The sequence below is a fragment of the Bufo gargarizans genome, chromosome 7, assembly GCF_014858855.1.
Source record: "Bufo gargarizans isolate SCDJY-AF-19 chromosome 7, ASM1485885v1, whole genome shotgun sequence".
In the NCBI taxonomy this organism is placed as follows: Eukaryota; Metazoa; Chordata; class Amphibia; order Anura; family Bufonidae; genus Bufo; species Bufo gargarizans.
In genome coordinates, this window is record NC_058086.1 from 25,950,488 (window position 1) to 25,968,125 (window position 17,638).

Consider the following 17,638-nt stretch of genomic DNA (forward strand, 5'->3'; position numbering starts at 1 on the left):
AGTGTTACGGTGTGTGTATATGACACTATTTTTGTCTATATGTGTGTGCATGTATGTATGTGCATGTATGTGTGTGCATGTATGTATACATGTGTGTGTGCATGTATGTATAAGTGTGTGTGTGCATGTATGTATAAGTATGTGTGTGTGCATGTATGTATACGTGTGTGCATGTATGTATAAGTGTGTGTGTATGTATAAGTGTGTGTGTGCATGTATGTATATGTGTGTGCATGTATGTATACGTGTGTGCATGTATGTATAAGTGTGCATGTATGTATAAGTGTGTGTGTGCATGTATGTATATGTGTGTGCATGTATGTATAAGTGTGTGTGTGCATGTATGTATAAGTGTGTGTGTGCCTGTCTCTATGTTTTGTAGGTTTTCTCCTTGTGCATGTGTTTATGTTAGTTTTTTTTGGGGTGTGTGTGTATATATGCATGTATGAATGTGTGCTTGTCTTTGTATATGTTTTGTAGGTTTTCACTTTGCGTGTATGATGGTATGTTTGTTTCAGTGTGTATCTGTTGATGTGTGTATGTGTATTTGAATGTATGTGCTTGTCTGTGTATATGTTTTGTAGGTTTTCTCTTTGTGTATGTGTTTATGTTAGTTTCTTGGTGTGTGTAATTGTGTATGAGTGTGCGTCTATGTATGTGTTTTGTAGGTTTTTTTCTTTGTGACTGTATTTATCTTAGGTTTTTTTTCTCAATACGTATATGTGCATGTATAAATGGATATATATGTGTGCTTGGCTGTATATATATGTTTTGCAGGTTTTCTCCTTGTGCATGTGTGTGTGTTTTTTTTTCCAATTTGAATATGTTTTCTCGTTGATGATGTATGTATATATACGGCGAAGATGTATGTATGTGTATATATATATATGTGCTGCTTGGTTATGTATATGTTTTGTAGGTTTCCTGTTTGTGTGTATGATTGTATGTTTATTTTAGTTTTTTTTTAGTGCACATATGTTGATGTATGTATGTGTTTGTCTATGTATATGTTTTGTAGGTTTTCTCTTTGTCTATGTGTTTATGTTAGTTTATTTTTTTGCTGTGTGTATATATATATATATGCATGTATGTATGTGTATGAATGTGTGCTTGTCTATGTATGTTTTGTAGATTTTCTCTTTGTGTATGTGTTTATGTTAGTTTTTTGGATGTGTGTAATTGTGTATGAATGTATGTGTGGTTCTATGTATGTGTTTTGTAGGTTTTTTCTTTGTGACTGTATTTAGCTTAGGGTTTATTTCTCAATACGCATATGTGCATGTATGTGCGGATATATATGTGTGCTTGGCTGTGTATATATATGTTTTGCAGGTTGTCTGTTGGGCTGTTTTCTGTGTATATGTGCATGTATGTGTATGGATGGGAGTTTATATGGGGAGGGGGTGGTGCAGTGAGTGTAGTAAGTGGGGGGGATAGACGGATTGGAATAGGAGAGAGGGAGGGGAGGGCTGTAGTGGGAAGAACGGAGGGAAGGAGAGAGAAGGAGGGATTGAGAGGCTGCAGCACACACACGGGCGCACACCTGCAGCGCATCCTCATCCCCGGGAGCAGCTGCAAACAGTGGGAGACCGGGCACCTTCCAGCATGAAGGAGGGGACCCCCAGATCATGGCACTGAAGCCCCCACTGCTATAGCCTGGCACCCCTAACTTCACCCCCAGCCCCCAGACAGGACAGCAGCAGGGGCTGCAACAGCAAGGTAAGCTCCGCACGGCTTCTGTCTCCTGCTGGGCGACTAGAATGGTGGAGATGTAGCAGAGCTGAGTTTGTTGTCCGACACTTCTCATATCATTGTGACGTGGTGTCAGTTGGTTTACATAGGACTGCAGGTAAAACGCTCTGAAGTTAGCGCCCCGTGCAGATGACATTCCCCGGGGAACATGGAGAATTAACACGCCGGGAGAGGCTGTGACTGTGTGGCGGGTGGATCTGGTCACTGCAGGAGGTTTTATATATATATATATTTTTTTTTTTTGCTCTGCACCTGTAGGTGTCACCCAGCAGCATTGTCCTGTAGGAGCCGGCCGTCAGTCAGTGTGGCCCCTCGGGGCCCTGCTGCTGGGGAGCATCCTGCCTATTGGAGATTGGGCTGCAGATGGCACCGGGTTCTGCGGGCATTGATCTCGGATGGGTGACACCAGGGGGAGGATGTGGGCATCACCACAGGCGCCCGCTGCTGCCCCCCTGCAGGGAGAGGGACCGGCACAGTGCGCCCCCCCCCCCGGACCCCTGAGGGGGCGACAGTCTGCACAGAGAGAAGGGAGGAATAGTCTGCAGACTACAAAGGTGGAAGCAGGGGCATCTACCTATCTACTATCTATCTCTTTATTTATTTATCTGTCTATCTATCTATCTATCTATCTATCTCTCATATCTGTCTATCTAGTATCTATCTATTATCTATCTATCTATCTATCTATCCCATATCTCTTTATCTATCTATCTATTTATCTATTTATCTATCTAATATTTATCTATTTTCCATTTGGATATTATTAATTAGTTAATAGTTAGATTGTCAGCTCTTTAGACTAGGATGCAGAGTTAGTGCTTCTGTCGGGCAGTGTGTGTTGTAGAAATCTTCTAGCTGTCAGAAGAAGTCTTGAGGAGGAGTATAAGGAGCAGTTCTTGGAGGTCAGTGTGATTGCAGCCTGGCATCCGCACTCCGCTCACAAGTAGTAAACTAGAAATCTCCGGATGACGCCTTGTAACTGTTAATGATTGTTTAATTGGATCTGAAATGCGGCATGTCCTGAGTCGTGAGCGCGTAGCCCAGCAGCCAATGACATCATATGCCACTGTATGTGATGACATCACTCCTTGTCGCCGTCAGAACATGCTGGGAGTTGTAGTTAAGCAACAGCTAAAGAGCCATGGCTTGGAGAACACAGCCCTGGAAGGGCATAGCCATGGGGGCCATATACCAGTGAGTGATGGCTATCCTCCGGCACTCCAGCTGTGGTGAAACTACGACTGACAGCATGCTCCATTCATTACTGTGGAGTTCTGAGAACAGCCAAGCAAGCGTGCATCTTTGGAGTTGTAGTTTTACCACAGCTGGAGTGCCGGAGGTTAGCCATCACAGCCATATACTGGCTGCAACAACTAGAGCTACACCACAGGCACAATTGTCGCAGATCCGATCCCCTTTTGTGCAGTTTTAAAGGGGTTCTCCTTCCTGGACAAACCATTCTTGCCAGTCAGGCCCCCCAAAAATAAGCTGGTTACACCGCAACCTGACAGCAAGTGATCACTTTCCCTACAGCACCTCCAAAGGGGACATGGAGTATTGCATTGTGCCAGTTGAATTAAAGTGCTGTCTCTGCAACACATGAATGGGTCCTCCAGCTACTCTGCGCAGCAGCTAAGGGGGATATATAGAGGGTATCTCCCCAGTTAATTCAAAATGTTTAGGGTATCAGGCAACCCCTTTAAGATGCCATGTAGCCCTTTTTTTTTACCTTTGAGCAGTCAGGCTCTGGTGTGATGTTTGCCTTTACTTTTGTGTAGTTTCCTGCTTCCCACTCAATAGGTTCCCACCTCCCCTATTCTTTTCCTCCTTCTGACTCCACATACAGATTTGCAAAAGCAAAGAGAGAGGGAAGCTGCATTTACCATGAGAGAGAGAGGGAAGCTGCATTTACCATGAGAGAGAGAGGGAAGCTGCATTTACCATGAGAGAGAGAGGGAAGCTGCATTTACCATGAGAGAGAGAGGTAAGCTGCATTTGCCATGAGAGAGGGAAGCTGCATTTGCCATGAGAGAGATAGGGAAGCTGCATTTACCATGAGAGAGGGAAGCTGCATTTTACATGAGAGAGGGAAGCTGCATTTACCATGAGAGAGGTAAGCTGCATTTGCCATGAGAGAGGGAAGCTGCATTTTACATGAGAGAGGGAAGCTGCATTTACCATGAGAGGGAAGCTGCATTTACCATGAGAGGGAAGCTGCATTTACCATGAGAGCTTATGAGAGAGAGAGGGAAGCTGCATTTGCCATGAGAGAGGGAAGCTGCATTTTACATGAGAGAGAGAGGGAAGCTGCATTTGCCATGAGAGAGGGAAGCTGCATTTTACATGAGAGGGAAGCTGCATTTGCCATGAGAGAGGGAAGCTGCATTTGCCATGAGAGAGAGAGGGAAGCTGCATTTGCCATGAGAGAGGGAAGCTGCATTTTACATGAGAGAGGGAAGCTGCATTTGCCATGATAGAAGGAAGCTGCATTTGCCATGAGAGAGGGAAGCTGCATTTTACATGAGAGAGAGAGGGAAGCTGCATTTGCCATGAGAGAGGGAAGCTGCATTTACCATGAGAGGGAAGCTGCATTTGCCATGAGAGAGGGAAGCTGCATTTGCCATGAGAGAGAGAGGGAAGCTGCATTTGCCATGAGAGAGGGAAGCTGCATTTGCCATGAGAGAGGGAAGCTGCATTTACCATGAGAGAGGGAAGCTGCATTTACCATGAGAGGGAAGCTGCATTTGCCATGAGAGAGGGAAGCTGCATTTGCCATGAGAGAGAGAGGGAAGCTGAATTTGCCATGATAGAAGGAAGCTGCATTTGCCATGATAGAAGGAAGCTGCATTTGCCATGATAGAAGGAAGCTGCATTTGCCATGAGAAAGGGAAGCTTCATTTACCATGCGAGAAGGAAGCTGCATTTACCCTGCGAGAAGGTAGCTGCATTTGCCATGTGAGGGGGAAGCTGCATTTACCATGAAAGAGGGAAGCTGCAGTTGCCATTTGCGAGGGAAGCTGCAGTTGCCATTTGCGAGGGAAGCTGAATTTGCCATGAGAGAGAGAGAGAGAGAGGGGGGGAAGCTGCACTTGCCATGAGAGAGAGAGGGAAGCTGCATTTGCCATGTGCAAGGGAAGCTGCAGTGAACCATCTTTCCAGTCACTAGCAAAAAAAGGAGAAGGATGATATAGACCAGGGAGGGACTGGAGGTTTCATTCTTGCTACAATCCTTTACTTGTTCCCTTTTCACAACCACTAATGACCTCCATACAAATGCTAGTAAAATAGTTTCCACGGTGCCAGAATGTCTAACAAATCGGCATCACTTGTCCAATATTACATTCTTTCATTGTTCAGTCAGTTACATGTCAGTCTTAACTGCATTTATGGCATTATATTCATCAACCCAGAAGAGCTGGATGAGCAATGCAATACATCCTGCACATCTAGAACATTGTGTCTTTCCACCTCATATGAGTTATCTCTCTTATTTCAGCCCGCCGGCTTGCAGAGCATTGTGCACATAGAGCAGCACTAGAGGTAACATAATCCTTCGACGTTTACTGTCAATGGCGACATGTTTGAGAAACAGAGATCATGACTGCACGTAAATAAACTTCAGGGACACGACTATCAATTCACTTAGTGTTAGGGCTCATGCACATGGCCGTTGCCCTGCCGTGTCCATATTGTGGCCCGCATACGGCGGGTCTGCAATACACAGGCACCGGCCATGTGCAACCCGCATCGCGGATCACGGACTCATTCACTTGAATGGGTCTGCACCCTGGGAGATGCGGAACGGAGGCACCTATCGGAAGCCCACAGAAGCACTATGGATTGCTTCCGTGGGTGCATGCACTATTTTTATGCGGTGCGGACCGTCGGATGCGGATCGCGGACCCCACGATCGGTGCCCATGCATTGTGGGCAACAATTTGCTGTCCGCAACATGGGCCCGGCCAGCACGCGGTCGTGTGCATGAGCCCTTAAAGTGCTCGTGAAGGTCACAATATGGAGGTTTATGATACTAAACTGATACAATGTATCCAGCCAAAACCTAGCACAAGGCAGCAGTTATTGGGTCTCCATGGTTACAGACTACAAACAAACCCTCAGTGTAGTCTGATCTTGCAGTCTTGTATTTCATCCACCTCCTCTTCTACTGTCTGAAGGCTATCTACAAAAATTTGCAGAGGGAAATAGTTTTTATACTCTCTGTAGCCTTGGAAACACATTGGTCTGCACAGGAGCTATAGACGCAAAAAAGTAGTTTTTTTTTTATGGCTTTGGAGCAGCAACAAAAAAGGGCTGCAAAAGTATAAAGACCCCATAACGTATTCTGCAGCGCGGTAAACACAGCAGTCTTGAGTACTAGGGCGATTTTATAGGAAGGAGCCAATTTGACCTTGATACGTCTTTGGAATATGGAATTACTGGTTTGGTTTGACCCAGCCCAAAACTACTACTCTCATCATGTGTAATTGCTCTGCTCTTCTCAAAACTCCCATAGAAGTGAATGGAGCATGCTGAGAATTGTAGTTTCACAACAGCTGGAGTGCCGGCGTTGCTGACCCCTGCACTGCAGCATGGTGTAGACAGCTGCTATGGACCTCATAGTCAGTGCCATCTGGTCCAGCCAGGGCACAGTTACCACAGTTACACCTCATGGAGCCACTCTCAACCGCTATCCTCAGTACCATCTCATAACATCGTCCCCGTGACCTGCTCTAACCCTGCTATTCTTTATGCCATTTCCATGTTCGCTAATTGCCTCTCCTGGTTTTGATTGGGTGCCGGCCCTTTAATGTGCACGTTTATTCCTGATTCCAAGCTTTGTCTGGGCTCAGTGGAAAGAGATGAACATCTGCATGCGGTAATATTCTGGATCCTCATCAAGAGTGTTGTGCAGTCGAGCATCGTGACGTCACAGGAGCCGCTTCTAATGCTTAAACATTCAATCAAACAGTTTTCAGCAATTGACTCCCAGTGTACCGACATAACGGGGACAAACCAGAACGTGTCTTCCCAGCGCACATCACTCAGGTCTCTGCTTCTGTACTCAACAGGGCATATTTATACTATAGAGAGCAGTATTATAGTAGCTATATTCTTGTACATAGGAGCAGTATTATAGTAGTTATATTCTTGTACATAGGAGCAGTATTATAGTAGTTATATTCTTGTACATAGGAGCAGTATTATAGTAGTTATATTCTTGTACATAGGAGGCAGTATTATAGTAGTTATATTCCTGTACATAGGAGCAGTATTATAGTAGTTATATTCTTGTACATAGGGGGCAGTATTATAGTAGTTATATTCCTGTACATAGGAGGCAGTATTATAGTAGGTATATTCTTATACATAGGAGGCAGTATTATAGTAGTTATATTCTTGTACATAGGAGCAGTATTATAGTAGTTATATCCTTGTACATAGGAGCAGTATTATAGTAGTTATATTCTTGTACATAGGAGCAGTATTATAGTAGTTATATTCTTGTACATAGGGGCAGTATTATAGTAGTTATATTCTTGTACATAGGGGGCAGTATTATAGTAGTTAGATTCTTCTACATAGGAGCAGTATTATAGTAGCTATATTCTTGTACATAGGAGCAGTATTATAGTAGTTATATTCTTGTACATAGGAGCAGTATTATAGTAGTTATATTCTTGTACATAGGGGGCAGTATTATAGTAGTTATATTCTTGTACATAGGAGCAGTATTATAGTAGTTATATTCTTGTACATAGGAGCAGTATTATAGTAGTTATATTCCTGTACATAGGGGGCAGTATTATAGTAGTTATATTCTTGTACATAGGAGCAGTATTATAGTAGTTATATTCTTGTACATAGGGGCAGTATTATAGTAGTTATATTCTTGTACATAGGGGGCAGTATTATAGTAGTTAGATTCTTCTACATAGGAGCAGTATTATAGTAGCTATATTCTTGTACATAGGAGCAGTATTATAGTAGTTATATTCTTGTACAATAGGAGGCAGTATTATAGTAGATATGTTCTTGTACATAGGAGCAGTATTATAGTAGCTATATTCTTGTACATAGGAGCAGTATTATAGTAGTTATATTCTTGTACATAGGGGCAGTATTATAGTAGTTATATTCTTGTACATAGGGGGCAGTATTATAGTAGTTATATTCTTGTACATAGGAGCAGTATTATAGTAGTTATATTCTTGTACATAGGAGGAGTATTATAGTAGTTATATTCTTGTACATAGGAGCAGTATTATAGTAGTTATATTCTTGTACATAGGGGGCAGTATTATAGTAGTTATATTCCTGTACATAGGAGGCAGTATTATAGTAGGTATATTCTTATACATAGGAGGCAGTATTATAGTAGTTATATTCTTGTACATAGGAGCAGTATTATAGTAGTTATATCCTTGTACATAGGAGCAGTATTATAGTAGTTATATTCTTGTACATAGGAGCAGTATTATAGTAGTTATATTCTTGTACATAGGGGCAGTATTATAGTAGTTATATTCTTGTACATAGGGGGCAGTATTATAGTAGTTAGATTCTTCTACATAGGAGCAGTATTATAGTAGCTATATTCTTGTACATAGGAGCAGTATTATAGTAGTTATATTCTTGTACATAGGAGCAGTATTATAGTAGTTATATTCTTGTACATAGGGGGCAGTATTATAGTAGTTATATTCTTGTACATAGGAGCAGTATTATAGTAGTTATATTCTTGTACATAGGAGCAGTATTATAGTAGTTATATTCCTGTACATAGGGGGCAGTATTATAGTAGTTATATTCTTGTACATAGGAGCAGTATTATAGTAGTTATATTCTTGTACATAGGGGCAGTATTATAGTAGTTATATTCTTGTACATAGGGGGCAGTATTATAGTAGTTAGATTCTTCTACATAGGAGCAGTATTATAGTAGCTATATTCTTGTACATAGGAGCAGTATTATAGTAGTTATATTCTTGTACATAGGAGGCAGTATTATAGTAGATATGTTCTTGTACATAGGAGCAGTATTATAGTAGCTATATTCTTGTACATAGGAGCAGTATTATAGTAGTTATATTCTTGTACATAGGGGCAGTATTATAGTAGTTATATTCTTGTACATAGGGGGCAGTATTATAGTAGTTATATTCTTGTACATAGGAGCAGTATTATAGTAGTTATATTCTTGTACATAGGAGGAGTATTATAGTAGTTATATTCTTGTACATAGGAGCAGTATTATAGTAGTTATATTCTTGTACATAGGAGGCAGTATTATAGTAGTTATATTCTTGTACATAGGAGCAGTATTATAGTAGCTATATTCTTGTACATAGGAGCAGTATTATAGTAGTTATATTCTTGTACATAGGAGGCAGTATTATAGTAGTTATATTCTTGTACATAGGAGGCAGTATTATAGTAGTTATATTCTTGTACATAGGAGCAGTATTATAGTAGTTATATTCTTGTACATAGGAGCAGTATTATAGTAGTTATATTCTTGTACATAGGGGGCAGTATTATAGTAGTTATATTCTTGTACATAGGAGGCAGTATTATAGTAGTTATATTCTTGTACATAGGGAGCAGTATTATAGTAGTTATATTCTTGTACATAGGGGCAGTATTATAGTAGTTATATTCTTGTACATAGGGGGCAGTATTATAGTAGTTATATTCTTGTACATAGAAGGCAGTTTTATAGTAGTTATATTCTTGTACATAGGTGGCTCTATAATAGTAGTTATATGTGTGTACATATTAAGCAGTATTATAGTATTTATATGGTTGGGGTCATAGGGGCAGTAGCTTTAGAAGCAAAATGTAATTGCATTTCTTTACTATATACCTTAGAGATGTTTACACACACGTTATGTAAATATCCATTGTAACTGGAATTGCTTTTTAATTTCATTTTGGATCCCCCTCTCCCACAGCCTTATTAATGAACATACAGCCATGAACTATTATAACACAACCTCCTCTTGAATCAATGAGGCTTTTTGTGTTCTGAATTTCAATAACCCTCCTCTCTCTGTCAGGGACAAGGCTTTTCAGCACAGACACATTTATCGTTATGTAATTTATCTGCATAATTTATATGTATATGACTGCATGTATAATTTATATCGTGTTCAGTGGCTTGTCATTTTAAAGCCTTTAAAGTGCCATATTAAAAGTGTGCATGGCAGAGTTAGCAATCGCTCGGTTGCCACTGTTTGTGACTACTCGGAATATTGAGTCATGACCCTAACAAGCTCTAAGCCCTGGAGATCGGCCGCCACTGTCCAGGTCGAAACCTCAGCAACAGAGCGCCATTTATAGGCTTTATTAAGATTCAAAGAGACAGACACATTTTTTGTGTATATTTATGGCTTTGTCTCCTCCACTGACCCTGTGGCAGTGCAGTAAATCCATATTGGTTATATTATTGACCAATGTACCGCCATATGGTGCTGCTGTGATGCCTCAGTGTGTATTGGGGCATGGTGCGGTATGTGAACAATATTTCCATATCTTACCACTGACTTCCATCTGCCTGCTGAAAATAAGTACTAGGATTCTCGTGACACCTAGATGGCGGTCCCATCTCCTATGAAATGGACTTTAGAACTGAAGCTCTGCCTTTGATTAGCATTATCCACTCTCTCTAATATTTTCATTTACATTTTTTTACTTAAGTTTGGCAACGAAAAAAACGGTGTGCCTACATGGAAACCGTCAACAAGTAGGTCAGCGGCTGATAATGGATCTTATTAAGTTTTCTCTTTTTCATTTTGACTTTAGCTTGCCTACTTGAATACATCCTACAACTGAGCCCCCTAACGTATGGATTCCTGATACTCATTTACACAAACGATAAAATAGCCTGGGAGCTATGTACTTACCTAATTGGAGTGGGGTTTGTTGGAATAAATTTCCTGTGCAACAAGGGTTATTACATTGACTCAATCAGATCCAATGTCCAAACAGCTAAATATAGATACATTTTAAGAATCTGAGATCCATCAACAGTAGTTTGCTCATAGTTTCCTGGTAGCGACAGGATTCTGTTTCTTGCACATTGGAGTACTGCTGTAGTATGTACACATTATTTGCTACCCATACTGTAATCTACTGTAAACAAAGTAGAGAAATTAATTTCATATTATTTGTTTACAACTTTTCAGATCCATCAATGTTAGCTTGCTGATGGTTTCCTTGTATCAGCAGGATTTCTTTTTCTACTGAGTATCAGAAATTGGCTGCAAGATGTTCATATTGTTTGCAGTGATCATGAGCAACATGGTGGCTGGAATTCAAAATCATCTTCTCTACAATTGCACTTAAGGCAGTGAATTTTGAAACATACATGTGAGCAATGGCTGTACTTTAGATTTTTTTATTTAAAGTGGTTCTCCGGGAACTAAGAAGATCAAAATACGTAAATATTCCATTATTATAAATATATTCCCAAATACCTTACATTAGTTATAATGGCTCGTTTTGTCTAGGGAGCAATGATCAGGAGAAACAAAATGGCCGCGGTCCTATTAGTACACACAAAACCTGTCCTAATCACACAGCAGGACAAGTTACTTCACAACACTGAGATAAAGAGCTGCCTCATCCTCTTCTCCTACTTGTGCAGTGTGTACAGTCTTACTGCACGATATTAATGCAGTGTGTACACAGTCTTACTGCACGGTATTAATGCAGTGTGTACACAGTCTTACTGCACAGTATTAATGCAGTGTGTACACAGTCTTACTGCACGGTATTAATGCAGTGTGTACACAGTCTTACTGCACGGTATTAATGCAGTGTGTACACAGTCTTACGGCACGATATTATTGCAGTGTGTACACAGTCTTACTGCACGGTATTAATGCAGTGTGTACACAGTCTTACTGCACGGTATTAATGCAGTGTGTACACAGTCTTACGGCACGATATTAATGCAGTGTGTACACAGTCTTACTGCACGGTATTAATGCAGTGTGTACACAGTCTTACTGCACGGTATTAATGCAGTGTGTACACAGTCTTACTGCACGATATTAATGCAGTGTGTACACAGTCTTACTGCACGGTATTAATGCAGTGTGTACACAGTCTTACTGCACGGTATTAATGCAGTGTGTACACAGTCTTACTGCACGATATTAATGCAGTGTGTACACAGTCTTACTGCACGGTATTAATGCAGTGTGTACACAGTCTTACTGCACGGTATTAATGCAGTGTGTACACAGTCTTACTGCACGATATTAATGCAGTGTGTACACAGTCTTACTGCACGGTATTAATGCAGTGTGTACACAGTCTTACTGCACGGTATTGATGCAGTGTGTACACAGTCTTACTGCACGGTATTAATGCAGTGTGTACACAGTCTTACGGCACGATATTATTGCAGTGTGTACACAGTCTTACGGCACGATATTATTGCAGTGTGTACACAGTCTTACTGCACGATATTAATGCAGTGTGTACACAGTCTTACTGCACGATATTAATGCAGTGTGTACAGTCTTACTGCACGGTATTAATGCAGTGTGTACACAGTCTTACTGCACGGTATTAATGCAGTGTGTACACAGTCTTACTGCACGGTATTAATGCAGTGTGTACACAGTCTTACTGCACGGTATTAATGCAGTGTGTACACAGTCTTACTGCACGATATTAATGCAGTGTGTACACAGTCTTACTGCACGGTATTCATGCAGTGTGTACATAATCTTTACTCATGCTATCACCCAGGGGATGCATACGCTGCAGATATTGGCTGCCAATAGTACAAACATCTTTTCTTTCTTTTTGTTTGCGGTAAACAGAAGTTCACGAGCAAGGTGGCGGCTGCACGAGCCAAGGAATGCGTCGACTGCAATTCAGTACGCTGCATCTTTATATTCAGGGCAGAGAATCTTAAATATTCATATGAGCCGTGCCAGCCAGATGGTACGCAGCGGTGGATGTGAGCACTCGTGTCCACTGCACACATTCCAGGGACATCCAGCCCCCTCGTTCTTGTTGTCACCGGCGGTTAAACTTAATTGATGGATTTGCAGATGATCAATGCCTCTCGCTCAGAGCATTTTGATGCAAATCAAATAATCTCGATGTGCGAAGCCGATGCGAGGGAATTGCTTTAACCCGTAAGTGCCGAGAGTGAAATGATCAAAATTCTATTTCTCAGTTTTATTGGTTTCTGGGAAAGCTGGGTGGCATTCAATATGACTGCCATTACAACTTTGTTTCACACAATTGGAACGCAGTCATTATATTATTTGCAACATTGGAAAATCTCATGGTATTTTCTATTATTTAGAGCTGGAACTCACTTCTTAAAGTCCCAAAAAATAAACTCAAAATTTTTCTGTAAAATCGCCTTTGCAATTTTCAAAGTATCCTCTAGGTGGAGTTGTATTGTATTGTATTGTATCACACAAAGCTTTATGCTGCCCTAGGCACATTTGGCGCTCACGCCCCCTATTAGTTTGGCTATAGCGGTCTATTGACTTGAGGGTATACAATAGGTACATAAAAGTTTTGACCGTGTGGTAAAAAAAAAAGGGTTTTGCAGGCTATATATATGGATGACCTGTCCTCAGGATAGGTCATCAATATCTGATCCGACACCCAGAACCGCCGCCGATCAGCTGTTTGAAGAGGAGGCGGCTCTTTATGTGAGGGCTGCTTCCACCTCATTATACTGCCCATCATCTCGGAAGGGCAGTGTAATGAAAAGTACTCTCTACATTCACTACTGGCAATTACACTACGCCGCCGCCCCACAGGAGACCACGTGTAGGGTAATGAACAGGAAGCAGCACTCGTATGGAGTGCCGCCTCAAACAGATGATCTGCAGGGGTGCCAAGTGTCGGACCCCTGCCGATCAGATATTGATGACCTATCATGAGGATAATCCATCAATATCTATTGCTGCACAACCCCTTTAACATCACTTATCTGAACGAGCCTTAACTTGCTAGGTGTATGACCCTTACTCTGTGGTCGCGGTATTTTTTTTTTACACTGGTGCCTTAGGCTACTTTCACACTGGCATTTTGGCTTTCCGTTTCTGAGATCCGTTCAGGGCTCAGCGGTCCAAAACGGATCAGTTTGGCCCTAATGCATTCTGAATGGAAAAGGATCCGCTCAGAATGCATCAGTTTGCCTCTGTTCATCACCATTCCGCTCTGGAGGCTGCCTGCAGCGTTTTTCTGTCCTTGATGTGGTGCGGAGCAAGACACAATCTGGCATAATAGAAAACGGATCCGTCCTGGCACACAATGTAAGTCAATGGGGACGGATCAGTTTTCTCTGACACAATCTGGCATAATAGAAAACGGATCCGTTCCCCCATTGACTTTCAATGGAGTTCAAGATGGATCCGTCATGGCTATAGAAGACATAATACAACCGCATCCGTTCATGACGGATGCATGCAGTTGTAGTATTGTAACGGAAGCGTTTTTTGCAGATCCATGACGGATCAAAAGTAAAAAGTGCTAGTGGGAAAGTAGCCTTACTTCTTCCTGGTCAGTGTGTGGCTTATGGAATGGTCTGTGTGACAGGCAGAGAAATCCTGTACCTCTGGGTCATATACTGGCTTCATCTTTCTCCTCATTTGACTACTCTGATGTCTCCTTATCACCTGTATTATTAACTGCAGCCCCAAGTATGAGTATAATCATACTATTGTCAGCCAAACCCGCTGAGAACGGCAGGTTCAGCCGACACACTAACACGTGTGGGGATTTCTCGACTTTCCCCAGACAAGGGGAGACAAGGATTGGGTGAATATTTTTGTCCCATCCTTTTGTTCCTCAGTGCGATAAGCCACATCCAGAAGTGCCTGACGACGGCTTCCTCCCCATAGAATACACAGATAAGTTCGGCCAAGCCGAATGTGTATGTGTTTGGGGAAGCCGAGGAGACGGGAGAGATGGCTGTTGCTGGCAGCTATTGAATGTGTATACTTTACACTGCCTACCTGAATAGATTAACTGTTACATTAGCTGTAGGTAAGCAGTGTGAGGGTTAAATCTTCTGACTTGTAGTTACAATAAACTAAAGTTACTGATAAGGAGACATAAAGGGCTCATGCACACAAACGTATTCTCTTTCTGTGTCCGTTTTTTTTTTTTGCAGACCGTATGTGGAACTATTAATTTCAATGGGTCCGCAAAAAAACCAAAAACGGAAGTTACTCTGTGTGCATTCCGTTTCCGTATGTCTGTTCTGCAAAAAAATAGAACATGTCCTAATATTGTCCGCATTACGGACAAGGATAGGACTGTTCTATTAGGGGCCAGCTGTTCCGTTTCGCAAAATACAGAATGCACATGGACGTCATCGGTATTTTTTGTGGACCGCAAAATACATTTGGTTGTGTGCATGAGCCCTAAATCGTTTGTTTTCTCTGTGAAGTCCCCCCCCCCCTTCCTGACACCCTAGGCACGTGCCCTCATGTGCCTTGTTGTAAACACGGCCCTGCATGCGATCCTATAGGAGTGTTGATGCAGTTAACCGTATGGAAGCCAGTCGCCATATTCCACCTATCACCCAGCTTTTCCAGCAAAAGATAAACCCCCCAATAGAATATTGAATATCTTGACAGAAGATGACAACTGGAGAGCCTTAGATGGGGAACTGCTTTTTTCTACCGATTCAGTAAATCCTGAGTGTTTCCTGCTCCTGCGCGGCCTAAGGGGGTTGTTCAATAATCGTCCTTTCTTTGAGAACGGAGATAACGGATGCTTGTTTCTATCTTATCTCTCTGCGATGGATTATTGAGACTGGTGAAGGGCAGGGGGGGGTGCATCTGTACAGGAAGCAGATTAGCAGTTGCGGGAAAGCGTGACCAGTATAACTGCTGTATGTGTGATGTTATGGGAGCTACATGGGATTGCCGCTCCATTTGCAGCATTGTGACCCCTTCCCGTCTCAGGATGCACTTCTACACCGCATTGGATTCATGTCTGGGGTGGACACCGGACCCCACGGCTGCTGGGTTTTCATTGACACTGAGTGGACACAGGACATTTTGGCCGGTAGTCAGGCTATGGAGGACGACTGCACCTCGGAGACTGACACGTCGTGTAATTGATTGGATATCGGATAATAGCAGAATTTGTATTACAATGCAGATCGTATTACGGAGCCGTAACGTTATAACCTCTGCAGCGTCCTCCGCAGAAATGTCTGGTCCTCGTGTGTGCAGCCTCACGACCTTGAAAGTACATGCTGTCCTCTTGAAGGTCCTTTGTCACCGGCAGGAGCCTAATGATCTTATCTGGTCACATAGTGTAATAGCCCCTGGGTCCTGATGCAAAATGTGTGACCTAGTCCCCCACCGACCATCTGCCCAGGGGCATAACTACCATAGCGGAAGACCATGTGACTGCTATGGGGCCCAGGGCAAGAGGGGGCACAGTTGGGATCATCTCCTCTTCTACTTGGGGTCAAAACTTAGTCAGGACTCTACCCTCTAAAGAAAGAACTTTTAGCAAACAAAGCAGTGGAAAAAATAGCCCAAAGGTCATTGAAAGGTGTTTAGGCAGAAACCCTTCTGTCCTGTGTGGCGGGCCTGGTTTGATCCTTGCTATGGGGCCCTGACTTCTCTATGTACGCCACTGCATCTGCCATTTATAATTCTGGTGTCTTCTTTTTTTAAAGGGGTTCTCTGGGGTCTAGATATTGATGACCTATCCTTAGGTCATCAATATCTGACTGCTGGAGGTCCAACATCCCAACTGATCAGCTGATTTCTGCATCCCCCATAAGAAATAACACAGAGGACAGAGCCAGAAGCTGCGCGAATGGTAGGTGAGCTGCAGTACCCCAGCATGGCCACTACACAGCGGATGGAGCTCTGCCTTCAGCCAGTGCAAAATCAGCTGATAAGTGGGGGCTCTGGGTGTCAGACTCCTACCGATCTGGAATAAATGATGAATCCAAAGAATAGCAAGTGGCATTTATCATGTACAGAAAGTTAATACAAGGCACTTACTAATGTATTGTTATTATCCATATTGCTTCCTTCGCTGGCTTGATTCATTTTTCCATCGCATTATAAACTGCGCATTTCCATTGTTATGACCGCCCTGCAATCCAATGCTTGCACACTATAGGAAAAAATGCCAGACTCTCTTGTGGTCCAGACCATGAGACCCCCATAGTCCTAGCTCACAACCGCCCCACAAAAACAGATTTTACAGGTTATGCAATGTACCCGATTGTGGTCTTTTTGTGGGTGTTACGTATGGTAAATGTTGGGAGACATTCCTAGAGCAATACAAATTTTGAATAACATTTCCAGATCTGTTGCTGACCAATAACGGTCAGGGGCATGGCTATAGATGGTCAGGGGCATGGCTATAGATGGTCAGGGGCATGGCTATAGGTGGTCAGGGGCATGGCTATAGGTGGTCAGGGGCATGGCTATAGGTGGTCAGGGGCATGGCTATAGGTGGTCAGGGGCATGGCTATAGGTGGTCAAGAATGTAGCTATAGTTGGTCGGGGTGTAGCTATAGTTGGACGGGGGCGTAGCTATAGTTGGTCGGGAGCGTGGCTATAGTTGGTAAGGGGCATGGCTATAGATGGTCAGGGGCATGGCTATAGATGGTCAGGGGCATGGCTATAGATGGTCAGGGGCATGGCTATAGATGGTCAGGGGCATGGCTATAGATGGTCAGGGGCATGGCTATAGATGGTCAGGGGCATGGCTATAGGTGGTCAGGGGCATGGCTATAGGTGGTCAGGGGCATGGCTATAGGTGGTCAAGAATGTAGCTATAGTTGGTCGGGCGTAGCTATAGTTGGACGGGGGCGTAGCTATAGTTGGTCGGGAGCGTAGCTATAGTTGGTAAGGGGCTTGGC

The 17,638-nt window shown here is 42.7% G+C and overlaps 1 protein-coding gene across 1 annotated transcript in view; it reads left to right on the plus strand.

Moving 5' to 3' along the window:
- The first annotated feature begins 1,542 nt into the window (after positions 1-1,542).
- Positions 1,543-17,638, plus strand: part of LOC122944068 (G-protein coupled receptor 22-like) — a 183,343-nt gene continuing 167,247 nt past the window's right edge. Inside the window, exon 1 of the mRNA XM_044302282.1 lies at positions 1,543-1,719. The gene's annotated coding sequence lies outside the window, so the exon portion shown is untranslated. The remainder of the gene's footprint in view (positions 1,720-17,638) is intronic.